A 21,474-nucleotide genomic window follows, 5' to 3' on the forward strand; every position below is an offset into this window, starting at 1 on the left:
TGGCAGTACAGCAGATCATTCAATACATGCTGAGACATGAATTCACATTTCTACCACTATGCTAAATATCAATATCCTACGTTGAAAATGTACTAGACGATACTGCTAATAATAACGGTTTTGTGCAACGTGCGTGTAATGGGTATTGAATTTAATTGATATTAAATTAATAGTAGTGTAACAAAAAGTCAGTGTCATGAAACCCTGACCATTAGATTATAAGCAAATGATTCTAATTTTCCATAATTGACTTTCAAATATTACATTTAAGGTGATGCTTCATACACACAATAAAAAATGATTTAATATCATAATTTTGATATGATAATTTAAACAAACATTACAAAGTCATACTTTGAACTGCTTGTAAAACACTGTATTCTCAAGTTATTCTCCAAACACTATACATATTTAACTGACTATTTTTTATTTTTAGATGGCAGTACAGCAGATCATTCAATAGAATATGCTGAGACATGAATTCACATTTCTACCACTATGCAAAATATCAACATCCTACGTTGAAAATGTACTAGACGACACTGCTAATATTAATGGTTTTGTGCAACGTGCGTGTAATGGGTATTGAATTTAATTGATATTAAATTAATAGTAGTGTTACAAAAAGGTAGTGTCATAAAACCCTAACCATTATATTAAGTAAATGGTTCTTATTTACCATTATTAACTTCCATATTTTTCATTTAGGCTCATACTTAATAATAAACACTATAAAACGTGCTTATATATCATAATTTTGACTCATATTACAAATTCATATTTTTAGCTGCTCATAAAAATCTCAATTATCAAGTTAGTGTCATGAAACCCAGACAATTAGATTAAGTAAATGATTCTTATTTACCATTACTAACGTCCATATTTGTCATTTAAGCTGATACTTCATAAACACTATAAAAAATGATTTTACATGGTAATTTTAACAAATATTACAAAGTCATATTTTTAACTGCTTATAAAACACTCAATTCTCATGTTAGTGTCTAGAAACCTTGACTACTAGATTATGACAATGATTCTTATTGTATAATGTATACAAGTATTACAAACTCTTATTATTTTAATATTGAAAATCAGCAATTTTATGTTAATGTACAAGTGTATTCTTTACTTCTATTTTGTTTTACATTAAAACTCAACAAAACATTCTGGTAGATTTGTACTATCTCTTTTGTTGCTAAGCATTATAATTATTTCTTTAACCATTATACATATTTAACTGACTACTTTGTGTTTTAGATGGCAGTATAGCAGATCACTCGAGGCATGCTGAGACCATGAATTAACATTTCTATCGCTTGGGAAAGTTACAACATCTTCCGTTGAAAATGGAATAGAAGGTACTGCTAATATTAATGGTTTTATGCAACGTGCGTGTAATGGGTATTGAATGTAATTGGTATTCAATTAATAGTAGTGTTACAAAAAGGTAGTGTCATAATACCCTAACCATTATATTAAGTAAATGGTTCTTATTTACCATTATTAACTTCCATATATTTCATTTAGGCTCATACTTAATAATAAACACTATAAAACGTGCTTATATATCATAATTTTGACTCATATTACAAATTCATATTTTTAGCTGCTCATAAAAATCTCAATTATCAAGTTAGTTTCGTGAAACCTAGACAATTAGATTTAGTACATGATTGTTATTTACCATTACTAACATCCATATTTGTCATTTAAGCTGATACTTCATTAACACTATAAAACATGTTTTTTATATGATAATATTGACTAATATTACAAATTCATACTTTGAACTGCCTGTAAAACACTATATTCTCAAGTTATTCTCCAACCGTTATACATTATTAACTTACTACATTTTTTCAGTTGGCAGTATATCAGATCAATCAAGGAACGCTGTGACACGAATTCACATTTCTACCACCAAGGAAAGTATCAACATCCTATGTTGAAAATGGACTAGAAGATACTGATAATAATATTGGATTTATGCAATGTGCGTGCAATGGTTATTGAATATAATTGATACTAAATTAATAGCTGTGAAACAATTGAGATTTGTTAAATATCTGAATAAAATAATAGTAAACACCTTTAGCTTGTATTGTTTATTCTTAAAATTTACCTATGCTATAAATATATTTTATTTTTACTATATTTAAATGATCATTATAAAACATTTATAAAACACTCAAATATTAAGTTAATGTTTAGAAGCTTGAACAATAGTTTAAGAAATTTACCATTATTATCTTTCACGTGTTTCATTTAACCTGGTATTTTGAATACACTATGATACATGTTTTTATATGATAATTTTGACAAATTCCCATTTTAAACTGCTTATAAAACACTCAAAATTATTAAATGTATGCACCGACAGAGGGCGGTAGTGGTGACGACATCCGTCGGCCGATGCCCGATCGCCTCGGAGTAAAACTAGTTGGTTGTGTGCCGTTCGCCGGACGGCCTTTTAACATAACTGATGGTTGTTTTTACTTAGCTATTGGGTGTAGTTGTTGTTCATTTAATAAAGATTTTTGATATTATAAACGAATTGTTCATATTTTATGCCCGAAGTTAACACAAGTAAGTGTCTTGATCCTTGACTACTCGATTACGAAAATGATTATAATTTATAATTTTTAACTTGCACATGTTTCATTTAACCTGATATTTTTACTTCATAAAAACTATAAAATATGATTTTACAAGTTAATTTTGACGAATAATACAAATTAATATTTTTAGATTCTGAACGGAGTGATGAATGTATTGATTTTACAATGATGTTTGTATTATTTTTGTGTCCGTCATCACTTTTTGGAGTAGTAATAATGCTTCGTTTTTGACTTCAGCCCCTCTTTGAAAAGACAAAATCGATTTTTTGATTTTGCTGTAACTCAAAAACGACTCATTGTAAATACTTGAAATTTTCAACAAACGTTTATGTTAGCGTTATCTATTTGCGATTAAATTTTCAAAATATTTTGACATTTTTTAAGCTACTTATAGATAATTGAAACTTATCGTAGTAAAAAATAAATCAAAAATCGTTAGTCACAATTTTTGTTTATAAGCATTTAGAGTTCAAATGTTTAGAAAATATATCAAAATCACGAAAATTTGCAAAGAATTTTGAAGTTGAAAATTCATAAAATCTTTGTGATTTATACTTAAGGTTCAAAAATCCAATACTAGGTTATCCATAAGTTTTCCTTCAAGTAACCGTAAAAAAAAAAAATCCATTGTCAATATAGAAAACATTTTATGTGCGTATGAAATATAATTTTTTACGAAATCGCGTAAAATAACGATATATTACAATTTAAATATAGGTAATAATATAATATATCCAATTAATTATCATTGACTGACATATCATCTCCGTTCAGAATCGTTTTTCGTATACAATGCTACCCGTCGTTGCATTCAAATTTAACACATCCATTAAAGTGACCAGTGACCTACTCTCCATCTCTACTATACAGCGGAGCGATACCCACTTTTTTCATATTGAAAAGGAGCAAATTTTCAGTTGTACAAATGTATTCTTTAGTCACACTTATAATAGGTACATTTATATTCTACAAAACATTCTGGTATATTTGTAGGTACTATCTTTTATGGCTTATCATAATTATTATTTCTTATCGTCTGTTTATATATTATGTCTATATTTCATTTAATTTTCCAGTTTTACATTCGTATTTGTATTTGAGTTTCAACTGTAAATTGTTTTCAAGAATTTTGTAATAAAAATGAAGTTTGTCTGTTAGTTTATGTTTTGACTGTTTCCATTTCAAAATTATTCAGTGTTGTCCACGTAATAGTTGTTATATAAAAATTGTTGTCCTCCTTACGGTGTCTAGTAGCGACATTTTATCCTCCAACCATTATACATATTTAACTTACTATTTTTTTTTTAGATGGCAGTACAGCAGATCATTCAATACATGCTGAGACATGAATTCACATTTCTACCACTATGCTAAATATCAATATCCTACGTTGAAAATGTACTAGACGATACTGCTAATAATAACGGTTTTGTGCAACGTGCGTGTAATGGGTATTGAATTTAATTGATATTAAATTAATAGTAGTGTAACAAAAAGTCAGTGTCATGAAACCCTGACCATTAGATTATAAGCAAATGATTCTAATTTTCCATAATTGACTTTCAAATATTACATTTAAGGTGATGCTTCATACACACAATAAAAAATGATTTAATATCATAATTTTGATATGATAATTTAAACAAACATTACAAAGTCATACTTTGAACTGCTTGTAAAACACTGTATTCTCAAGTTATTCTCCAAACACTATACATATTTAACTGACTATTTTTTATTTTTAGATGGCAGTACAGCAGATCATTCAATAGAATATGCTGAGACATGAATTCACATTTCTACCACTATGCAAAATATCAACATCCTACGTTGAAAATGTACTAGACGACACTGCTAATATTAATGGTTTTGTGCAACGTGCGTGTAATGGGTATTGAATTTAATTGATATTAAATTAATAGTAGTGTTACAAAAAGGTAGTGTCATAAAACCCTAACCATTATATTAAGTAAATGGTTCTTATTTACCATTATTAACTTCCATATTTTTCATTTAGGCTCATACTTAATAATAAACACTATAAAACGTGCTTATATATCATAATTTTGACTCATATTACAAATTCATATTTTTAGCTGCTCATAAAAATCTCAATTATCAAGTTAGTGTCATGAAACCCAGACAATTAGATTAAGTAAATGATTCTTATTTACCATTACTAACGTCCATATTTGTCATTTAAGCTGATACTTCATAAACACTATAAAAAATGATTTTACATGGTAATTTTAACAAATATTACAAAGTCATATTTTTAACTGCTTATAAAACACTCAATTCTCATGTTAGTGTCTAGAAACCTTGACTACTAGATTATGACAATGATTCTTATTGTATAATGTATACAAGTATTACAAACTCTTATTATTTTAATATTGAAAATCAGCAATTTTATGTTAATGTACAAGTGTATTCTTTACTTCTATTTTGTTTTACATTAAAACTCAACAAAACATTCTGGTAGATTTGTACTATCTCTTTTGTTGCTAAGCATTATAATTATTTCTTTAACCATTATACATATTTAACTGACTACTTTGTGTTTTAGATGGCAGTATAGCAGATCACTCGAGGCATGCTGAGACCATGAATTAACATTTCTATCGCTTGGGAAAGTTACAACATCTTCCGTTGAAAATGGAATAGAAGGTACTGCTAATATTAATGGTTTTATGCAACGTGCGTGTAATGGGTATTGAATGTAATTGGTATTCAATTAATAGTAGTGTTACAAAAAGGTAGTGTCATAATACCCTAACCATTATATTAAGTAAATGGTTCTTATTTACCATTATTAACTTCCATATATTTCATTTAGGCTCATACTTAATAATAAACACTATAAAACGTGCTTATATATCATAATTTTGACTCATATTACAAATTCATATTTTTAGCTGCTCATAAAAATCTCAATTATCAAGTTAGTTTCGTGAAACCTAGACAATTAGATTTAGTACATGATTGTTATTTACCATTACTAACATCCATATTTGTCATTTAAGCTGATACTTCATTAACACTATAAAACATGTTTTTTATATGATAATATTGACTAATATTACAAATTCATACTTTGAACTGCCTGTAAAACACTATATTCTCAAGTTATTCTCCAACCGTTATACATTATTAACTTACTACATTTTTTCAGTTGGCAGTATATCAGATCAATCAAGGAACGCTGTGACACGAATTCACATTTCTACCACCAAGGAAAGTATCAACATCCTATGTTGAAAATGGACTAGAAGATACTGATAATAATATTGGATTTATGCAATGTGCGTGCAATGGTTATTGAATATAATTGATACTAAATTAATAGCTGTGAAACAATTGAGATTTGTTAAATATCTGAATAAAATAATAGTAAACACCTTTAGCTTGTATTGTTTATTCTTAAAATTTACCTATGCTATAAATATATTTTATTTTTACTATATTTAAATGATCATTATAAAACATTTATAAAACACTCAAATATTAAGTTAATGTTTAGAAGCTTGAACAATAGTTTAAGAAATTTACCATTATTATCTTTCACGTTTTTCATTTAACCTGGTATTTTGAATACACTATGATACATGTTTTTATATGATAATTTTGACAAATTCCCATTTTAAACTGCTTATAAAACACTCAAAATTATTAAATGTATGCACCGACAGAGGGCGGTAGTGGTGACGACATCCGTCGGCCGATGCCCGATCGCCTCGGAGTAAAACTAGTTGGTTGTGTGCCGTTCGCCGGACGGCCTTTTAACATAACTGATGGTTGTTTTTACTTAGCTATTGGGTGTAGTTGTTGTTCATTTAATAAAGATTTTTGATATTATAAACGAATTGTTCATATTTTATGCCCGAAGTTAACACAAGTAAGTGTCTTGATCCTTGACTACTCGATTACGAAAATGATTATAATTTATAATTTTTAACTTGCACATGTTTCATTTAACCTGATATTTTTACTTCATAAAAACTATAAAATATGATTTTACAAGTTAATTTTGACGAATAATACAAATTAATATTTTTAGATTCTGAACGGAGTGATGAATGTATTGATTTTACAATGATGTTTGTATTATTTTTGTGTCCGTCATCACTTTTTGGAGTAGTAATAATGCTTCGTTTTTGACTTCAGCCCCTCTTTGAAAAGACAAAATCGATTTTTTGATTTTGCTGTAACTCAAAAACGACTCATTGTAAATACTTGAAATTTTCAACAAACGTTTATGTTAGCGTTATCTATTTGCGATTAAATTTTCAAAATATTTTGACATTTTTTAAGCTACTTATAGATAATTGAAACTTATCGTAGTAAAAAATAAATCAAAAATCGTTAGTCACAATTTTTGTTTATAAGCATTTAGAGTTCAAATGTTTAGAAAATATATCAAAATCACGAAAATTTGCAAAGAATTTTGAAGTTGAAAATTCATAAAATCTTTGTGATTTATACTTAAGGTTCAAAAATCCAATACTAGGTTATCCATAAGTTTTCCTTCAAGTAACCGTAAAAAAAAAAAAATCCATTGTCAATATAGAAAACATTTTATGTGCGTATGAAATATAATTTTTTACGAAATCGCGTAAAATAACGATATATTACAATTTAAATATAGGTAATAATATAATATGTCCAATTAATTATCATTGACTGACATATCATCTCCGTTCAGAATCGTTTTCGTATACAATGCTACCCGTCGTTGCATTCAAATTTAACACATCCATTAAAGTGACCAGTGACCTACTCTCCATCTCTACTATACAGCGGAGCGATACCCACTTTTTTCATATTGAAAAGGAGCAAATTTTCAGTTGTACAAATGTATTCTTTAGTCACACTTATAATAGGTACATTTATATTCTACAAAACATTCTGGTATATTTGTAGGTACTATCTTTTATGGCTTATCATAATTATTATTTCTTATCGTCTGTTTATATATTATGTCTATATTTCATTTAATTTTCCAGTTTTACATTCGTATTTGTATTTGAGTTTCAACTGTAAATTGTTTTCAAGAATTTTGTAATAAAAATGAAGTTTGTCTGTTAGTTTATGTTTTGACTGTTTCCATTTCAAAATTATTCAGTGTTGTCCACGTAATAGTTGTTATATAAAAATTGTTGTCCTCCTTACGGTGTCTAGTAGCGACATTTTATCCTCCAACCATTATACATATTTAACTTACTATTTTTTTTTTAGATGGCAGTACAGCAGATCATTCAATACATGCTGAGACATGAATTCACATTTCTACCACTATGCTAAATATCAATATCCTACGTTGAAAATGTACTAGACGATACTGCTAATAATAACGGTTTTGTGCAACGTGCGTGTAATGGGTATTGAATTTAATTGATATTAAATTAATAGTAGTGTAACAAAAAGTCAGTGTCATGAAACCCTGACCATTAGATTATAAGCAAATGATTCTAATTTTCCATAATTGACTTTCAAATATTACATTTAAGGTGATGCTTCATACACACAATAAAAAATGATTTAATATCATAATTTTGATATGATAATTTAAACAAACATTACAAAGTCATACTTTGAACTGCTTGTAAAACACTGTATTCTCAAGTTATTCTCCAAACACTATACATATTTAACTGACTATTTTTTATTTTTAGATGGCAGTACAGCAGATCATTCAATAGAATATGCTGAGACATGAATTAACATTTCTATCGCTTGGGAAAGTTACAACATCTTCCGTTGAAAATGGAATAGAAGGTACTGCTAATATTAATGGTTTTATGCAACGTGCGTGTAATGGGTATTGAATGTAATTGGTATTCAATTAATAGTAGTGTTACAAAAAGGTAGTGTCATAATACCCTAACCATTATATTAAGTAAATGGTTCTTATTTACCATTATTAACTTCCATATATTTCATTTAGGCTCATACTTAATAATAAACACTATAAAACGTGCTTATATATCATAATTTTGACTCATATTACAAATTCATATTTTTAGCTGCTCATAAAAATCTCAATTATCAAGTTAGTTTCGTGAAACCTAGACAATTAGATTTAGTACATGATTGTTATTTACCATTACTAACATCCATATTTGTCATTTAAGCTGATACTTCATTAACACTATAAAACATGTTTTTTATATGATAATATTGACTAATATTACAAATTCATACTTTGAACTGCCTGTAAAACACTATATTCTCAAGTTATTCTCCAACCGTTATACATTATTAACTTACTACATTTTTTCAGTTGGCAGTATATCAGATCAATCAAGGAACGCTGTGACACGAATTCACATTTCTACCACCAAGGAAAGTATCAACATCCTATGTTGAAAATGGACTAGAAGATACTGATAATAATATTGGATTTATGCAATGTGCGTGCAATGGTTATTGAATATAATTGATACTAAATTAATAGCTGTGAAACAATTGAGATTTGTTAAATATCTGAATAAAATAATAGTAAACACCTTTAGCTTGTATTGTTTATTCTTAAAATTTACCTATGCTATAAATATATTTTATTTTTACTATATTTAAATGATCATTATAAAACATTTATAAAACACTCAAATATTAAGTTAATGTTTAGAAGCTTGAACAATAGTTTAAGAAATTTACCATTATTATCTTTCACGTGTTTCATTTAACCTGGTATTTTGAATACACTATGATACATGTTTTTATATGATAATTTTGACAAATTCCCATTTTAAACTGCTTATAAAACACTCAAAATTATTAAATGTATGCACCGACAGAGGGCGGTAGTGGTGACGACATCCGTCGGCCGATGCCCGATCGCCTCGGAGTAAAACTAGTTGGTTGTGTGCCGTTCGCCGGACGGCCTTTTAACATAACTGATGGTTGTTTTTACTTAGCTATTGGGTGTAGTTGTTGTTCATTTAATAAAGATTTTTGATATTATAAACGAATTGTTCATATTTTATGCCCGAAGTTAACACAAGTAAGTGTCTTGATCCTTGACTACTCGATTACGAAAATGATTATAATTTATAATTTTTAACTTGCACATGTTTCATTTAACCTGATATTTTTACTTCATAAAAACTATAAAATATGATTTTACAAGTTAATTTTGACGAATAATACAAATTAATATTTTTAGATTCTGAACGGAGTGATGAATGTATTGATTTTACAATGATGTTTGTATTATTTTTGTGTCCGTCATCACTTTTTGGAGTAGTAATAATGCTTCGTTTTTGACTTCAGCCCCTCTTTGAAAAGACAAAATCGATTTTTTGATTTTGCTGTAACTCAAAAACGACTCATTGTAAATACTTGAAATTTTCAACAAACGTTTATGTTAGCGTTATCTATTTGCGATTAAATTTTCAAAATATTTTGACATTTTTTAAGCTACTTATAGATAATTGAAACTTATCGTAGTAAAAAATAAATCAAAAATCGTTAGTCACAATTTTTGTTTATAAGCATTTAGAGTTCAAATGTTTAGAAAATATATCAAAATCACGAAAATTTGCAAAGAATTTTGAAGTTGAAAATTCATAAAATCTTTGTGATTTATACTTAAGGTTCAAAAATCCAATACTAGGTTATCCATAAGTTTTCCTTCAAGTAACCGTAAAAAAAAAAAATCCATTGTCAATATAGAAAACATTTTATGTGCGTATGAAATATAATTTTTTACGAAATCGCGTAAAATAACGATATATTACAATTTAAATATAGGTAATAATATAATATATCCAATTAATTATCATTGACTGACATATCATCTCCGTTCAGAATCGTTTTTCGTATACAATGCTACCCGTCGTTGCATTCAAATTTAACACATCCATTAAAGTGACCAGTGACCTACTCTCCATCTCGACTATACAGCGGAGCGATACCCACTTTTTTCATATTGAAAAGGAGCAAATTTTCAGTTGTACAAATGTATTCTTTAGTCACACTTATAATAGGTACATTTATATTCTACAAAACATTCTGGTATATTTGTAGGTACTATCTTTTATGGCTTATCATAATTATTATTTCTTATCGTCTGTTTATATATTATGTCTATATTTCATTTAATTTTCCAGTTTTACATTCGTATTTGTATTTGAGTTTCAACTGTAAATTGTTTTCAAGAATTTTGTAATAAAAATGAAGTTTGTCTGTTAGTTTATGTTTTGACTGTTTCCATTTCAAAATTATTCAGTGTTGTCCACGTAATAGTTGTTATATAAAAATTGTTGTCCTCCTTACGGTGTCTAGTAGCGACATTTTATCCTCCAACCATTATACATATTTAACTTACTATTTTTTTTTTAGATGGCAGTACAGCAGATCATTCAATACATGCTGAGACATGAATTCACGTTTCTACCACTATGCTAAATATCAATATCCTACGTTGAAAATGTACTAGACGATACTGCTAATAATAACGGTTTTGTGCAACGTGCGTGTAATGGGTATTGAATTTAATTGATATTAAATTAATAGTAGTGTAACAAAAAGTCAGTGTCATGAAACCCTGACCATTAGATTATAAGCAAATGATTCTAATTTTCCATAATTGACTTTCAAATATTACATTTAAGGTGATGCTTCATACACACAATAAAAAATGATTTAATATCATAATTTTGATATGATAATTTAAACAAACATTACAAAGTCATACTTTGAACTGCTTGTAAAACACTGTATTCTCAAGTTATTCTCCAAACACTATACATATTTAACTGACTATTTTTTATTTTTAGATGGCAGTACAGCAGATCATTCAATAGAATATGCTGAGACATGAATTCACATTTCTACCACTATGCAAAATATCAACATCCTACGTTGAAAATGTACTAGACGACACTGCTAATATTAATGGTTTTGTGCAACGTGCGTGTAATGGGTATTGAATTTAATTGATATTAAATTAATAGTAGTGTTACAAAAAGGTAGTGTCATAAAACCCTAACCATTATATTAAGTAAATGGTTCTTATTTACCATTATTAACTTCCATATTTTTCATTTAGGCTCATACTTAATAATAAACACTATAAAACGTGCTTATATATCATAATTTTGACTCATATTACAAATTCATATTTTTAGCTGCTCATAAAAATCTCAATTATCAAGTTAGTGTCATGAAACCCAGACAATTAGATTAAGTAAATGATTCTTATTTACCATTACTAACGTCCATATTTGTCATTTAAGCTGATACTTCATAAACACTATAAAAAATGATTTTACATGGTAATTTTAACAAATATTACAAAGTCATATTTTTAACTGCTTATAAAACACTCAATTCTCATGTTAGTGTCTAGAAACCTTGACTACTAGATTATGACAATGATTCTTATTGTATAATGTATACAAGTATTACAAACTCTTATTATTTTAATATTGAAAATCAGCAATTTTATGTTAATGTACAAGTGTATTCTTTACTTCTATTTTGTTTTACATTAAAACTCAACAAAACATTCTGGTAGATTTGTACTATCTCTTTTGTTGCTAAGCATTATAATTATTTCTTTAACCATTATACATATTTAACTGACTACTTTGTGTTTTAGATGGCAGTATAGCAGATCACTCGAGGCATGCTGAGACCATGAATTAACATTTCTATCGCTTGGGAAAGTTACAACATCTTCCGTTGAAAATGGAATAGAAGGTACTGCTAATATTAATGGTTTTATGCAACGTGCGTGTAATGGGTATTGAATGTAATTGGTATTCAATTAATAGTAGTGTTACAAAAAGGTAGTGTCATAATACCCTAACCATTATATTAAGTAAATGGTTCTTATTTACCATTATTAACTTCCATATATTTCATTTAGGCTCATACTTAATAATAAACACTATAAAACGTGCTTATATATCATAATTTTGACTCATATTACAAATTCATATTTTTAGCTGCTCATAAAAATCTCAATTATCAAGTTAGTTTCGTGAAACCTAGACAATTAGATTTAGTACATGATTGTTATTTACCATTACTAACATCCATATTTGTCATTTAAGCTGATACTTCATTAACACTATAAAACATGTTTTTTATATGATAATATTGACTAATATTACAAATTCATACTTTGAACTGCCTGTAAAACACTATATTCTCAAGTTATTCTCCAACCGTTATACATTATTAACTTACTACATTTTTTCAGTTGGCAGTATATCAGATCAATCAAGGAACGCTGTGACACGAATTCACATTTCTACCACCAAGGAAAGTATCAACATCCTATGTTGAAAATGGACTAGAAGATACTGATAATAATATTGGATTTATGCAATGTGCGTGCAATGGTTATTGAATATAATTGATACTAAATTAATAGCTGTGAAACAATTGAGATTTGTTAAATATCTGAATAAAATAATAGTAAACACCTTTAGCTTGTATTGTTTATTCTTAAAATTTACCTATGCTATAAATATATTTTATTTTTACTATATTTAAATGATCATTATAAAACATTTATAAAACACTCAAATATTAAGTTAATGTTTAGAAGCTTGAACAATAGTTTAAGAAATTTACCATTATTATCTTTCACGTGTTTCATTTAACCTGGTATTTTGAATACACTATGATACATGTTTTTATATGATAATTTTGACAAATTCCCATTTTAAACTGCTTATAAAACACTCAAAATTATTAAATGTATGCACCGACAGAGGGCGGTAGTGGTGACGACATCCGTCGGCCGATGCCCGATCGCCTCGGAGTAAAACTAGTTGGTTGTGTGCCGTTCGCCGGACGGCCTTTTAACATAACTGATGGTTGTTTTTACTTAGCTATTGGGTGTAGTTGTTGTTCATTTAATAAAGATTTTTGATATTATAAACGAATTGTTCATATTTTATGCCCGAAGTTAACACAAGTAAGTGTCTTGATCCTTGACTACTCGATTACGAAAATGATTATAATTTATAATTTTTAACTTGCACATGTTTCATTTAACCTGATATTTTTACTTCATAAAAACTATAAAATATGATTTTACAAGTTAATTTTGACGAATAATACAAATTAATATTTTTAGATTCTGAACGGAGTGATGAATGTATTGATTTTACAATGATGTTTGTATTATTTTTGTGTCCGTCATCACTTTTTGGAGTAGTAATAATGCTTCGTTTTTGACTTCAGCCCCTCTTTGAAAAGACAAAATCGATTTTTTGATTTTGCTGTAACTCAAAAACGACTCATTGTAAATACTTGAAATTTTCAACAAACGTTTATGTTAGCGTTATCTATTTGCGATTAAATTTTCAAAATATTTTGACATTTTTTAAGCTACTTATAGATAATTGAAACTTATCGTAGTAAAAAATAAATCAAAAATCGTTAGTCACAATTTTTGTTTATAAGCATTTAGAGTTCAAATGTTTAGAAAATATATCAAAATCACGAAAATTTGCAAAGAATTTTGAAGTTGAAAATTCATAAAATCTTTGTGATTTATACTTAAGGTTCAAAAATCCAATACTAGGTTATCCATAAGTTTTCCTTCAAGTAACCGTAAAAAAAAAAAATCCATTGTCAATATAGAAAACATTTTATGTGCGTATGAAATATAATTTTTTACGAAATCGCGTAAAATAACGATATATTACAATTTAAATATAGGTAATAATATAATATATCCAATTAATTATCATTGACTGACATATCATCTCCGTTCAGAATCGTTTTTCGTATACAATGCTACCCGTCGTTGCATTCAAATTTAACACATCCATTAAAGTGACCAGTGACCTACTCTCCATCTCGACTATACAGCGGAGCGATACCCACTTTTTTCATATTGAAAAGGAGCAAATTTTCAGTTGTACAAATGTATTCTTTAGTCACACTTATAATAGGTACATTTATATTCTACAAAACATTCTGGTATATTTGTAGGTACTATCTTTTATGGCTTATCATAATTATTATTTCTTATCGTCTGTTTATATATTATGTCTATATTTCATTTAATTTTCCAGTTTTACATTCGTATTTGTATTTGAGTTTCAACTGTAAATTGTTTTCAAGAATTTTGTAATAAAAATGAAGTTTGTCTGTTAGTTTATGTTTTGACTGTTTCCATTTCAAAATTATTCAGTGTTGTCCACGTAATAGTTGTTATATAAAAATTGTTGTCCTCCTTACGGTGTCTAGTAGCGACATTTTATCCTCCAACCATTATACATATTTAACTTACTATTTTTTTTTTAGATGGCAGTACAGCAGATCATTCAATACATGCTGAGACATGAATTCACGTTTCTACCACTATGCTAAATATCAATATCCTACGTTGAAAATGTACTAGACGATACTGCTAATAATAACGGTTTTGTGCAACGTGCGTGTAATGGGTATTGAATTTAATTGATATTAAATTAATAGTAGTGTAACAAAAAGTCAGTGTCATGAAACCCTGACCATTAGATTATAAGCAAATGATTCTAATTTTCCATAATTGACTTTCAAATATTACATTTAAGGTGATGCTTCATACACACAATAAAAAATGATTTAATATCATAATTTTGATATGATAATTTAAACAAACATTACAAAGTCATACTTTGAACTGCTTGTAAAACACTGTATTCTCAAGTTATTCTCCAAACACTATACATATTTAACTGACTATTTTTTATTTTTAGATGGCAGTACAGCAGATCATTCAATAGAATATGCTGAGACATGAATTCACATTTCTACCACTATGCAAAATATCAACATCCTACGTTGAAAATGTACTAGACGACACTGCTAATATTAATGGTTTTGTGCAACGTGCGTGTAATGGGTATTGAATTTAATTGATATTAAATTAATAGTAGTGTTACAAAAAGGTAGTGTCATAAAACCCTAACCATTATATTAAGTAAATGGTTCTTATTTACCATTATTAACTTCCATATTTTTCATTTAGGCTCATACTTAATAATAAACACTATAAAACGTGCTTATATATCATAATTTTGACTCATATTACAAATTCATATTTTTAGCTGCTCATAAAAATCTCAATTATCAAGTTAGTGTCATGAAACCCAGACAATTAGATTAAGTAAATGATTCTTATTTACCATTACTAACGTCCATATTTGTCATTTAAGCTGATACTTCATAAACACTATAAAAAATGATTTTACATGGTAATTTTAACAAATATTACAAAGTCATATTTTTAACTGCTTATAAAACACTCAATTCTCATGTTAGTGTCTAGAAACCTTGACTACTAGATTATGACAATGATTCTTATTGTATAATGTATACAAGTATTACAAACTCTTATTATTTTAATATTGAAAATCAGCAATTTTATGTTAATGTACAAGTGTATTCTTTACTTCTATTTTGTTTTACATTAAAACTCAACAAAACATTCTGGTAGATTTGTACTATCTCTTTTGTTGCTAAGCATTATAATTATTTCTTTAACCATTATACATATTTAACTGACTACTTTGTGTTTTAGATGGCAGTATAGCAGATCACTCGAGGCATGCTGAGACCATGAATTAACATTTCTATCGCTTGGGAAAGTTACAACATCTTCCGTTGAAAATGGAATAGAAGGTACTGCTAATATTAATGGTTTTATGCAACGTGCGTGTAATGGGTATTGAATGTAATTGGTATTCAATTAATAGTAGTGTTACAAAAAGGTAGTGTCATAATACCCTAACCATTATATTAAGTAAATGGTTCTTATTTACCATTATTAACTTCCATATATTTCATTTAGGCTCATACTTAATAATAAACACTATAAAACGTGCTTATATATCATAATTTTGACTCATATTACAAATTCATATTTTTAGCTGCTCATAAAAATCTCAATTATCAAGTTAGTTTCGTGAAACCTAGACAATTAGATTTAGTACATGATTGTTATTTACCATTACTAACATCCATATTTGTCATTTAAGCTGATACTTCATTAACACTATAAAACATGTTTTTTATATGATAATATTGACTAATATTACAAATTCATACTTTGAACTGCCTGTAAAACACTATATTCTCAAGTTATTCTCCAACCGTTATACATTATTAACTTACTACATTTTTTCAGTTGGCAGTATATCAGATCAATCAAGGAACGCTGTGACACGAATTCACATTTCTACCACCAAGGAAAGTATCAACATCCTATGTTGAAAATGGACTAGAAGATACTGATAATAATATTGGATTTATGCAATGTGCGTGCAATGGTTATTGAATATAATTGATACTAAATTAATAGCTGTGAAACAATTGAGATTTGTTAAATATCTGAATAAAATAATAGTAAACACCTTTAGCTTGTATTGTTTATTCTTAAAATTTACCTATGCTATAAATATATTTTATTTTTACTATATTTAAATGATCATTATAAAACATTTATAAAACACTCAAATATTAAGTTAATGTTTAGAAGCTTGAACAATAGTTTAAGAAATTTACCATTATTATCTTTCACGTGTTTCATTTAACCTGGTATTTTGAATACACTATGATACATGTTTTTATATGATAATTTTGACAAATTCCCATTTTAAACTGCTTATAAAACACTCAAAATTATTAAATGTATGCACCGACAGAGGGCGGTAGTGGTGACGACATCCGTCGGCCGATGCCCGATCGCCTCGGAGTAAAACTAGTTGGTTGTGTGCCGTTCGCCGGACGGCCTTTTAACATAACTGATGGTTGTTTTTACTTAGCTATTGGGTGTAGTTGTTGTTCATTTAATAAAGATTTTTGATATTATAAACGAATTGTTCATATTTTATGCCCGAAGTTAACACAAGTAAGTGTCTTGATCCTTGACTACTCGATTACGAAAATGATTATAATTTATAATTTTTAACTTGCACATGTTTCATTTAACCTGATATTTTTACTTCATAAAAACTATAAAATATGATTTTACAAGTTAATTTTGACGAATAATACAAATTAATATTTTTAGATTCTGAACGGAGTGATGAATGTATTGATTTTACAATGATGTTTGTATTATTTTTGTGTCCGTCATCACTTTTTGGAGTAGTAATAATGCTTCGTTTTTGACTTCAGCCCCTCTTTGAAAAGACAAAATCGATTTTTTGATTTTGCTGTAACTCAAAAACGACTCATTGTAAATACTTGAAATTTTCAACAAACGTTTATGTTAGCGTTATCTATTTGCGATTAAATTTTCAAAATATTTTGACATTTTTTAAGCTACTTATAGATAATTGAAACTTATCGTAGTAAAAAATAAATCAAAAATCGTTAGTCACAATTTTTGTTTATAAGCATTTAGAGTTCAAATGTTTAGAAAATATATCAAAATCACGAAAATTTGCAAAGAATTTTGAAGTTGAAAATTCATAAAATCTTTGTGATTTATACTTAAGGTTCAAAAATCCAATACTAGGTTATCCATAAGTTTTCCTTCAAGTAACCGTAAAAAAAAAAAATCCATTGTCAATATAGAAAACATTTTATGTGCGTATGAAATATAATTTTTTACGAAATCGCGTAAAATAACGATATATTACAATTTAAATATAGGTAATAATATAATATGTCCAACTAATTATCATTGACTGACAAATCATCTCCGTTCAGAATCGTTTTTCGTATACAATGCTACCCGTCGTTGCATTCAAATTTAACACATCCATTAAAGTGACCAGTGACCTACTCTCCATCTCGACTATACAGCGGAGCGATACCCACTTTTTTCATATTGAAAAGGAGCAAATTTTCAGTTGTACAAATGTATTCTTTAGTCACACTTATAATAGGTACATTTATATTCTACAAAACATTCTGGTATATTTGTAGGTACTATCTTTTATGGCTTATCATAATTATTATTTCTTATCGTCTGTTTATATATTATGTCTATATTTCATTTAATTTTCCAGTTTTACATTCGTATTTGTATTTGAGTTTCAACTGTAAATTGTTTTCAAGAATTTTGTAATAAAAATGAAGTTTGTCTGTTAGTTTATGTTTTGACTGTTTCCATTTCAAAATTATTCAGTGTTGTCCACGTAATAGTTGTTATATAAAAATTGTTGTCCTCCTTACGGTGTCTAGTAGCGACATTTTATCCTCCAACCATTATACATATTTAACTTACTATTTTTTTTTTTAGATGGCAGTACAGCAGATCATTCAATACATGCTGAGACATGAATTCACATTTCTACCACTATGCTAAATATCAATATCCTACGTTGAAAATGTACTAGACGATACTGCTAATAATAACGGTTTTGTGCAACGTGCGTGTAATGGGTATTGAATTTAATTGATATTAAATTAATAGTAGTGTTACAAAAAGGTAGTGTCATAAAACCCTAACCATTATATTAAGTAAATGGTTCTTATTTACCATTATTAACTTCCATATTTTTCATTTAGGCTCATACTTAATAATAAACACTATAAAACGTGCTTATATATCATAATTTTGACTCATATTACAAATTCATATTTTTAGCTGCTCATAAAAATCTCAATTATCAAGTTAGTGTCATGAAACCCAGACAATTAGATTAAGTAAATGATTCTTATTTACCATTACTAACGTCCATATTTGTCATTTAAGCTGATACTTCATAAACACTATAAAAAATGATTTTACATGGTAATTTTAACAAATATTACAAAGTCATATTTTTAACTGCTTATAAAACACTCAATTCTCATGTTAGTGTCTAGAAACCTTGACTACTAGATTATGACAATGATTCTTATTGTATAATGTATACAAGTATTACAAACTCTTATTATTTTAATATTGAAAATCAGCAATTTTATGTTAATGTACAAGTGTATTCTTTACTTCTATTTTGTTTTACATTAAAACTCAACAAAACATTCTGGTAGATTTGTACTATCTCTTTTGTTGCTAAGCATTATAATTATTTCTTTAACCATTATACATATTTAACTGACTACTTTGTGTTTTAGATGGCAGTATAGCAGATCACTCGAGGCATGCTGAGACCATGAATTAACATTTCTATCGCTTGGGAAAGTTACAACATCTTCCGTTGAAAATGGAATAGAAGGTACTGCTAATATTAATGGTTTTATGCAACGTGCGTGTAATGGGTATTGAATGTAATTGGTATTCAATTAATAGTAGTGTTACAAAAAGGTAGTGTCATAATACCCTAACCATTATATTAAGTAAATGGTTCTTATTTACCATTATTAACTTCCATATATTTCATTTAGGCTCATACTTAATAATAAACACTATAAAACGTGCTTATATATCATAATTTTGACTCATATTACAAATTCATATTTTTAGCTGCTCATAAAAATCTCAATTATCAAGTTAGTTTCGTGAAACCTAGACAATTAGATTTAGTACATGATTGTTATTTACCATTACTAACATCCATATTTGTCATTTAAGCTGATACTTCATTAACACTATAAAACATGTTTTTTATATGATAATATTGACTAATATTACAAATTCATACTTTGAACTGCCTGTAAAACACTATATTCTCAAGTTATTCTCCAACCGTTATACATTATTAACTTACTACATTTTTTCAGTTGGCAGTATATCAGATCAATCAAGGAACGCTGTGACACGAATTCACATTTCTACCACCAAGGAAAGTATCAACATCCTATGTTGAAAATGGACTAGAAGATACTGATAATAATATTGGATTTATGCAATGTGCGTGCAATGGTTATTGAATATAATTGATACTAAATTAATAGCTGTGAAACAATTGAGATTTGTTAAATATCTGAATAAAATAATAGTAAACACCTTTAGCTTGTATTGTTTATTCTTAAAATTTACCTATGCTATAAATATATTTTATTTTTACTATATTTAAATGATCATTATAAAACATTTATAAAACACTCAAATATTAAGTTAATGTTTAGAAGCTTGAACAATAGTTTAAGAAATTTACCATTATTATCTTTCACGTGTTTCATTTAACCTGGTATTTTGAATACACTATGATACATGTTTTTATATGATAATTTTGACAAATTCCCATTTTAAACTGCTTATAAAACACTCAAAATTATTAAATGTATGCACCGACAGAGGGCGGTAGTGGTGACGACATCCGTCGGCCGATGCCCGATCGCCTCGGAGTAAAACTAGTTGGTTGTGTGCCGTTCGCCGGACGGCCTTTTAACATAACTGATGGTTGTTTTTACTTAGCTATTGGGTGTAGTTGTTGTTCATTTAATAAAGATTTTTGATATTATAAACGAATTGTTCATATTTTATGCCCGAAGTTAACACAAGTAAGTGTCTTGATCCTTGACTACTCGATTACGAAAATGATTATAATTTATAATTTTTAACTTGCACATGTTTCATTTAACCTGATATTTTTACTTCATAAAAACTATAAAATATGATTTTACAAGTTAATTTTGACGAATAATACAAATTAATATTTTTAGATTCTGAACGGAGTGATGAATGTATTGATTTTACAATGATGTTTGTATTATTTTTGTGTCCGTCATCACTTTTTGGAGTAGTAATAATGCTTCGTTTTTGACTTCAGCCCCTCTTTGAAAAGACAAAATCGATTTTTTGATTTTGCTGTAACTCAAAAACGACTCATTGTAAATACTTGAAATTTTCAACAAACGTTTATGTTAGCGTTATCTATTTGCGATTAAATTTTCAAAATATTTTGACATTTTTTAAGCTACTTATAGATAATTGAAACTTATCGTAGTAAAAAATAAATCAAAAATCGTTAGTCACAATTTTTGTTTATAAGCATTT

The 21,474-nt window shown here is 27.7% G+C and overlaps 4 long non-coding RNA genes across 4 annotated transcripts; all 4 read left to right on the top strand.

Moving 5' to 3' along the window:
* Positions 1 to 369: 369 nt before the first annotated feature.
* On the top strand, positions 370 to 2,084 carry LOC132931403 (uncharacterized). The gene is made up of 3 exons (XR_009662593.1): positions 370 to 582; positions 1,261 to 1,361; positions 1,867 to 2,084. It is a non-coding gene; the product is annotated as an uncharacterized LOC132931403 (long non-coding RNA).
* A 2,215-nt stretch (positions 2,085 to 4,299) lies between these two features.
* LOC132931410 (uncharacterized) lies at positions 4,300 to 6,014 on the top strand. The gene is made up of 3 exons (XR_009662599.1): positions 4,300 to 4,512; positions 5,191 to 5,291; positions 5,797 to 6,014. It is a non-coding gene; the product is annotated as an uncharacterized LOC132931410 (long non-coding RNA).
* Positions 6,015 to 11,337: 5,323 nt separating this feature from the next.
* On the top strand, positions 11,338 to 13,052 carry LOC132931413 (uncharacterized). Its single transcript, XR_009662601.1, has 3 exons — positions 11,338 to 11,550; positions 12,229 to 12,329; positions 12,835 to 13,052. It is a non-coding gene; the product is annotated as an uncharacterized LOC132931413 (long non-coding RNA).
* A 2,215-nt stretch (positions 13,053 to 15,267) lies between these two features.
* Positions 15,268 to 16,982, top strand: LOC132931412 (uncharacterized). The gene is made up of 3 exons (XR_009662600.1): positions 15,268 to 15,480; positions 16,159 to 16,259; positions 16,765 to 16,982. It is a non-coding gene; the product is annotated as an uncharacterized LOC132931412 (long non-coding RNA).
* The last annotated feature ends 4,492 nt before the right edge of the window (positions 16,983 to 21,474 follow it).

Source organism: Rhopalosiphum padi, unplaced genomic scaffold, assembly GCF_020882245.1.
Source record: "Rhopalosiphum padi isolate XX-2018 unplaced genomic scaffold, ASM2088224v1 scaffold1, whole genome shotgun sequence".
NCBI lineage: Eukaryota > Metazoa > Arthropoda > Insecta > Hemiptera > Aphididae > Rhopalosiphum > Rhopalosiphum padi.